The sequence below is a fragment of the Cervus canadensis genome, chromosome 1 (genome assembly GCF_019320065.1).
Source record: "Cervus canadensis isolate Bull #8, Minnesota chromosome 1, ASM1932006v1, whole genome shotgun sequence".
Classification (NCBI taxonomy): Eukaryota; Metazoa; Chordata; class Mammalia; order Artiodactyla; family Cervidae; genus Cervus; species Cervus canadensis.
The window spans coordinates 65,177,449-65,185,924 of NC_057386.1; the positions used below are offsets into that span (position 1 = coordinate 65,177,449).

Below are 8,476 nucleotides of genomic sequence, written 5' to 3' on the forward strand. Positions count from 1 at the left end.
TAGCAAAGGTTAATAAAACTAAAAGATGGTTCTTTGACAAGATAAACAAAATTGACAAACCACTAGCCATTCTCATCAAGAAAAAAGGGAGAAAATCAAATCAACAAAATTAGAAATGAAAAAGGAGAGGTTACAACAGACAACACAGAAATACAAAGGATCATAAGAGAATAATATGAGCAACTATATGCTAATAAAATGGATAACCTAGAAGAAATGGACAGATTCTTAGGAAAGTTCGACCTCCGGAGATTAAACCAGGAAGAAATAGAAATTATGAACAAGGCAATTACAAACATTGAAATTGAAACTGTGATCAAAATTCGCCCAAAAAACAAAAACCCAGGGCCAGATGGTTTCACAGGGGAATTCTATCAAACATTTAGAGAAGAGTTAATGCCTATTTTTCTGAAACTCTTTCAAAAAAACTGCAGAGGAAGAAGTACTTCCAAACTCGTTCTACAAGGCCACAATCATCCTGATACCAAAACCAAAGACAATACAAAAAAAGAAAATTACAGGTGATGATTATCACTGATGACATAGATGCAAAATTCCTCAACAAAATTCTAGCAAACAGAATTCAACAACACATTAAAAAGCTCACACACCATGATCAAGTTGGGTTTACTCCAGGGATGCAAGAATTCTTCAATATACACAAATCAACCAATGTGATACACCATACTAGCAAATTAATACAGTGTAATATGTGATATACCACATTAACAAAGATAAAAACCATATGATCATCTCAATAGATGCAGAAAAAGCCTTTGACAAAATTCAGCATCCATTAATGATAAAAATTCTTCAAAAAATGGGCATAGAAGAAACCTACCTCAACATAGTAAAGACCATATATGATAAGCCCACAGCAAACATTATTCTCAATAGTGAAAAACTAAAAGCATTCCCTCTAAGATCAGGAACAAGACAAGGGTATCCACTCCCACCATTATTATTCAAAATTGTTTTGGAAGTCCTAGCTATGGCAATTAGAGAAGAAAAAGAGATAAAAGGAATCCAGATCAGAAAAGAAGTAAAACTCTCACTGTTAGCAGATAACTTGATACTATACATAGAAAACCCAAAGGAAACTATCAGAAAATTACTAGAGATAATCAGTGAATTCAGCAAAGTAGTGGGATACAAGGTCAATATACAGAAATCATTTAAATCAGAAAAAGAAATTAAGGAATCAATCTCATTCACCACTGCAACAAAAAGAATAAAATATCTAGGAATAAATCTACCTGAGTAGACAAAAGAACTGTATACAGAAAATTACAAGAAGTCAAAGATGACATAAACAGATGGAGAGATATTTCATGCTCCTGAATAGGAAGAATCAATATTGTAAAAATGACTATACTACCAAATACAACCTACAGATACAATGTGATCCCTACCAAATTACCAATGGCATTTTCACAGAACCAGAACAAAAAATTTCACAATTAATATGGAAACACAAAAGACCCTCAATAGCCAAAGCAGTCTTGAAATAGCATGCAGCTAGAGGAATCAACCTTCCTGACTTCAGACTATACTACAAGGCTACAGTCATCAAGACAGTATGCTGTTACTGCTGCTAAGTCGCTTCAGTCGTGTTCGACTCTGTGCGACCCCATAGACGGCAGCCCACCAGGCTCCCCCGTCCCTGGAATTCTCCAGGCAAGAACACTGGAGTGGGTTGCCATTTCCTTCTCCACAAGACAGTATGGTACTAGCACAAAAAAAGAAATATAGACCAATGGAACAAGAAAGCCCAGAAATAAACCCATGTACCTACGGGTACCTTATTTTTTGACAAAGGAGACAAAATATACAATGGGGAAAAGATATCTTCTTCAATAAGTGGTGCTGGAAAAACTGGATAGCTACATACAAAAGAATGAAATTAGAACACTTTCTAATGCCATACACAAAGATAAATTCAAAGCGAATTAAAGACCTAAATATAAGACCAGAAATTATAAACCTCTTAGAGGAAAACATAGGCAGAATACTCAGTGACATAAATCAAAGCAAGATCTTCTATGACCCGCCTCCAGAGTAATGGAAATAAAAACAAAAATAAGTTAAGTGTGACCTAATTAAACTTAAAAGCTTTTGCACAGCAAAGGAAACTATAAACAAGGTGAAGAGACAACTCTCAGAATGGGAGATAATAACAAAGGAAACAACTGACAAAGAATTAATTTCCAAAATATACAAGCAGCTCACACAACTCAACATCAGAAAAACAAACAACCCAATCAAAAAGTGGGAAACAAACCTAAACAGACATTTCTCCAAAGAAGGCATACAGATGGCTAACAAAGACATGAAAAGATGCTCAACATCACTCATTATCAGAGAAATGCAAATCAAAACTACAAAACTACACCTTACACCAGTCAGAATGGCCATCATCAAAAAGTCTACAAACAATAAATGCTGGAGAGGGTGTGGAGAAAAGGGAACCCTCTTGCATTTCTGGTGGGAATGTAAATTGATGCAGCCACTATGGAAAACGGTATGGTGGTGGTTTAGTCAACTAAGTTGTGTCCAACTCTTGTGACCCCATGGACAGTGGAGCCTGATAGGCTACAGTCCACACGATTTTCCAGGCAAGAATACTGGAGTGGGTTGCCATTTCCCTCTCCAGTGGATCTTTCCAACCCAGGAATAGAACCCAGGTCTCCTGCATTGTAGGCGGATTCTTTACCAACTGAACTACAAGGGAAGCTTTGCATGTAATAATAGGCAAATTGGCAACTATGATTCAGGGTCTGCAGAGGTGAAAAACCCCAAAACACATGTCTCCCTGCAAAGGTCAGGGTCCCAGGAGCTCGCCTACATCCAGATCCTAACTAGACAAACTCACTCTGGGGCAGATTTCTCCTTCAGCACCACGAGGATCTGGCTCGCAGGCATAACTTTGGAGGAGCTCTCTCTAACGCTGGTGTCAACAGCATCCCTCTCGTCCCCGAGGTCAGCTCTGGATTCTTGCTGTTTCGACACGATGCTACCTTCCTTCTTCAAAGCCTGGAGGTAAAGTTCCAGGAGCTGCCTGGACTGCCAGGCTTCCTCTCACTGGTCAAGCCCCTGCTGGAGGGTGCTCTGGAGCCCCTGGACTGCCACATGACTTTGGCCGAGTTTCTGAGCCAGCTCCGAACACGGGACATCAATGAGCATCTGGAGCACCTCCTCGGACAGCAGGATGATGCTGGATAGGTCTTCCCTCCATTGCCTGGCCACGTTCTTCCACTTCAACCCTGCCCCTATCTGTTCCATCTCTGTCGAAGGACTCTTGGGTAATCCAAGCTGTCCCTCCATCTGAATTGTGTATCCACTTCTCATACCCAGTCAATGCCACAAACTTAGTATTGGCAGGAAGACACAGGAAGTAATCATCATCATCCACTGTGGTGCCATCCTTTGCCAGGACCAGAGTGACAGGTGCCAGGGACTTATCAATGGCCAGAATGTCACAAGCCTTGTTCCTCAGCTCCTTGAGGCAAGAGGCCGCCATGCCATGCTTTTCCCAGCTGTTGCTGTGGCTCAGCAGACACTGCTTTAGAGCCCAGATCTCTCCGGTTTCTGGAGCTGCAGGGCTACTGGCCACCTCCATCCTCTTCGTGGTGGGGCCAGACATATGTGGAGAAGTCAGGGAGGCTGGGGCGTGGGAGCCCTCCCCAACTCCATCCCCTATGGCATGCCAGGAAATGGAGATTCTTTTAAAAACTAGGAATAAAATCACCATATGACCCAGAAATCCCACTAGTAGGCATATACCCTGAGGGAACCAAAACCAAAAAAGAGTTTTTTGGGGAAAACATGTATCCCACTGTTCACTGCAGCACTATTTACAACAGCTAGGACATGGAAGCAACCTAGATGTCCATCCACAGATGAAGGGGTAAAGAAGCTGTGGTGCATATACACAATGGAATATCACTCAGCCATCAAAAGGAATGCATTTGAGTCAGTTCTCATGAGGTAGATGAACATAGAGCCTGTTATACAGAGTGAAGTAAGTCAGAAAGAGAAATATAAATATCATATACTGACACATATATATGGAATCTAGAAAGATGGTACTGATCAATTTATTCTCAGGGCAGCAGTGGAGAAACAGACATAGAGAACAGACCTAAGGACGTGGGGGAAGGGGAGAAGGGAGAGAGTGCAATGTATGGAGAGAACAGCACGGAAATATATAATACCATATGTAAGATAGATAGCCAATTTACTGCATGAGTCAGGGAACTCAACCAGGGTCTCTGTGACACTCTAATAGGGTGGGATGGGAAGGGAGACGGAAGGGAGTTTCAGGAGGGAGGGGACATGGCTGATTCTTGTTGATGTATGACAGAAAACCATAAAATTTTGTAAATCAAATATCCTTCATGTAAAAAAATAAAGTGGCAAAAAAAATTTTTTTTTAATTTCTTAAAAAACTGGAAATAGAACTGCCATATGACCCAGCAATCCCACTTCTGGGCATACACACTGAGGAAACCAGATCTGAAAGAGACACGTGCACCCCAATGTTCATCGCAGCACTGTTTATAATAGCCAGGACATGGAAGCAACCTAGATGCCCATCAGCAGATGAATGGATAAGGAAGCTGTGGTACATATACACCATGGAATATTACTCAGCTGTTAAAAAGAATTCATTTGAATCAGTTCTAATGAGATGGATGAAACTGGAGCCCATTATACAGAGTGAAGTAAGCCAGAAAGATAAAGACATTACAGCATACTAACACATATATATGGAATTTAGAAAGATGGTAATGATAACCCTATATGCAAAACAGAAAAAGAGACACAGAAGTACAGAACAGACTTTTGGACTCTGTGGGAGAAGGCGAGGGTGGGATGTTTCGAAAGAACAGCATGTATATTATCTATAGTGAAACAGATCACCAGCCCACGTGGGATGCATGAGACAAGTGCTCGGGCCTGGTGCACTGGGAAGACCCAGAGGAATTGGGTGGAGAGGGAGGTGGGAGGGGGGATCGGGATGGGGAATACATGTAACTCCATGGCTGATTCATGTCAATGTATGACAAAACCCACTGAAATGTGAAGTAATTAGCCTCCAACTAATAAAAAAAAAAAAAAAAGAGTGAGCAAGTGATTTAATTTTCACTGTATACCATTTTGTACCTTTTGGCTTTTGCATCATTTAATTGAACCTACTTTTCATTTTTTTTTAAAGTTTTTATACAATTTTAAAGGTTATTTTCCATTTACAGTTATTACAAAATATTGACTGTATTCCCCATATTGTATAATACACCCTTAGCCTATCTTACACCCACTAGTTTGTACTCCCCACTGCCCTACCCCTACGGTGGTAACCACTAGTTTGTTCTCTATATCTGAGTCTGCTGCTTTTTTATCATATTCATTAGTTTGTTGTATTTTTTAGATACCATGTATAAATGATATCATACAGCATTTGTCTTTCTCTCTCTGATTTATTTCACTTAGAATAATGCCCTCCAAGTCCATGCATGTTGCTGCAAATGGCAACATCTTATTTTTTATGGCTGGTTACTATTCAAATGAACCTAGTTTTTAAATAATACATTAATTTTGTTTTGATTTTAAATGCTGAAAGCAATGACTAGAGGGATTCTGAAGCTAGTACTTAATATCCTTCAAATTAAAAGGAGCCCAGAGCAAGAGTCCAAATTAAGATTCTGGCCCAAATGATTCAAATTTGAATTCTCTTAAATTCATTTTCATCGTCACTGGTCATTTGTTCTGCATCCCAGCTTTACATTGCCTGCTGATCTGGAGATCTGAATTTCTGTTGTTCTACTTATTGCAATCTGTAGATGAACTGATAGAGATTCAATGATTCCCAGAGCTCCTTTGATCAACTACAGGCCCTCCTATAAAATGTGCCTGGAAAGGAAGGGAGAGAGGAAGGGAGGGAGGAAGAGAGTATGCCTCAGAGACCATGGTGTGGGCCCTCAAAGCTGGGAACAGTTACTGTCTGAACCTTTATGAGCAAGTTTGCCAACCCCTGGTTTTAGAACAACCAAAAGGGTAAATAACAACGTAGAGGTACAGGCCCTGAAAGAAATCAGGTAACAGATTTGAGAGGGTCATCGGTTAGCTGAAGTGAAGTGAAGTGCAAGTCGCTCAGCTGCGTCTGACTCTTTGTGACCCCGTGGACTCCATGGAATTCTCCAGGCCAGAATAACGGAGTGGGTAGCCTTTCCCTTCTCTAGGGGATCTTCCCAACCCAGGTTTTGAACCCAGGTCTCCCACATTGCAGGTGGATTCTTTACCAGCTGAGCCACAAGGGAAGTCCAAGAATACTGGAACGGGTAGCCTATCCCTTCTCCAGCAGATCTGCCCAACCCAGGAATCAAACTTGGGTCTCCTGCATTGCAGGTGGATTCTTTACCAACTGAGCTATCAGGGAAGCTTGGCAGTTTGCTATTTTTACAATAATGCCGCATAACAAACCATCCCAATCTCCATGGCTGACACAGCAGTAGCGTGGTTTGCCCATCTATGGGTGAGCCAGGCTCAGCTGCGGCCGCTCTGCTAGTCTTGGCTGGACTCACTTGTGCATCTGTGGGGTGGGGCATGGGCTGAGCCCACACAGGCAAGGCTAGGCTAGGGTCTCGCTCCACACTGCAGGTCTGGATCTGCACTGCTGTCTTTCCCCTTCCTTAGACCAGGGGGCTAGCCAGGATATGCTCTTCTCATGGCAGTGCCAGAGCCCAAAGGTGAGTGGAAATGTGTACGCAGCTCTTAGGAGCCTCCGCTGGGAACTCACGTATCATCACGTACTTCCCTGGCCCTGCCGTGGGTCACAGCCAAGGAGCAAGGAGCTAGTCTCCTCCCTTAGAGGGGCTGCCTCGTCTGGTGGTAAGGATGTGAACAGGGAAGGGGAGAACTGGGGCCAGTAGTGCAAACCGAGACTCGGTTCACTTCGAACCGAGCCCCAGCATGGGCCAGGCACTCCTCTGTGCCGGGATCTATCAGCACACGAAACTGGCTTTCCCCGCGCCCCAGCCATCCAGGAGCTTAATTCTAGCGGGATATGGAAGGGATTTCACATTCAACGCTACCTCCTTCTTGTCTGTTCTGTGTTGTTTCACTAAGGGATGAGCCCACTGGCATGTTTGCTCCTGGAGGCCAGCAATCATCTCTGCTTGGGCAGCTTTGTCCCCCAGCACCCAGGACTGGGCTTGAAGCAAGGCAAATGCTCACAAATAAATGAGGGAGGAAGGGAAGCATTTTCTCTCTCTCTGTTCTGGGAATCACTGAATCTCTGTCAATTCATCCACAGATTGCAAGGACTGAAATGACAGAAATTCAGATCTCTAGATTAGCAGATGATGCAAAGCTGGGACGCAGAACAAATGACAAGTGACAGTGTAACTGGATTTAAGAGAATTTGAATCATCTGGGTGAGAGAGCCCGCAGATGGCAGACGCCTGCTCAGTGTAGAAAAATGGGTCACGCCTCCCAGACCAAGCACCACGCAGACTCGGAGTCCTGAGAGGAGCAGAGCCTTTGTGTCATGGGCTGATTGTGGAAGAGTGGGGACTCCCCTGACACGTGGGGGCACGAGCTCACAGCAGGATGGTGAACCAAGCTCAAGAGGGGTGCTGTGTCAGCGAGGCTCTTGACCTTGGCCTTCCCTGGGTAGACTGAGGGCGAGGCTGAGCAGAGCGCCAGTGCCGCTGCTCCCATCATGCCTGAAAGCAAGACCCAGCCCCTGGCGCCCCCGAAGGCTGGGGACAGGAAGCCAGAGGTCCTCATCTCAACCCAGTTCTGCTTTCTGAAAGAGGCTCCCTGACCTTTGTTCCTTTACCTGTGATGCAGGCATTAGGATACCCATCCTACTTAACGTCACAGGCTTTTACTGAGATTGCAAGAGATAGCAAGTGTAAAAATAAACCCAACTCAGGGAAGATGGGTAGTATTTGGTCTTGAGCAAGGCAATGCTGCTCCGTGATTTTGGAGGAGATGGAAGGCACGAACCATGCAAGAGATTATTTCCAAAATTCAAAGTAAGAGAAGATTCATTGAGGAAAAGAAACCTTGAGGAATGATTTTCCATGTTTCGAGGTGTGAATGTTTCAGAGGCCCAACTCTTCTAGGAGGATAGTAACTGTGGGAAGTAAATTACTGTTGAAATTAATTGAAGTAGAATGAGAATGAGCTCAAAACACACCTACGTCCCTTTCAAACGAAAGGAAATGGAGAGATTAAGAGAAAAGGTCAAGCCGGGTGGTGAGAAAGGGGGCAAGGAGGCCAAAGGTCAATGTGAACAAGACAGATGTGTTCTTTTTCTTAAATGGTTGTGATCTCAGACGTGGGTTTGGCACAGGCAGGCAGGCCTCCTGCTCAACAGCTGCCTGCCTTCCTCACCTTTCAGGGGCGGCTCCCTGGCAAGTGTCCCGTGAGCTTCCTCTGATGGTGCTGGGGCTCTTCATGGAACATG

At 43.5% G+C, this 8,476-nt stretch overlaps 1 pseudogene; it reads right to left on the reverse strand.

Annotated features, from left to right (window-relative positions):
- Positions 1–2,868: 2,868 nt before the first annotated feature.
- On the reverse strand, positions 2,869–3,619 carry LOC122451698 (annotated as a pseudogene).
- Between the last annotated feature and the right edge of the window lie 4,857 nt (positions 3,620–8,476).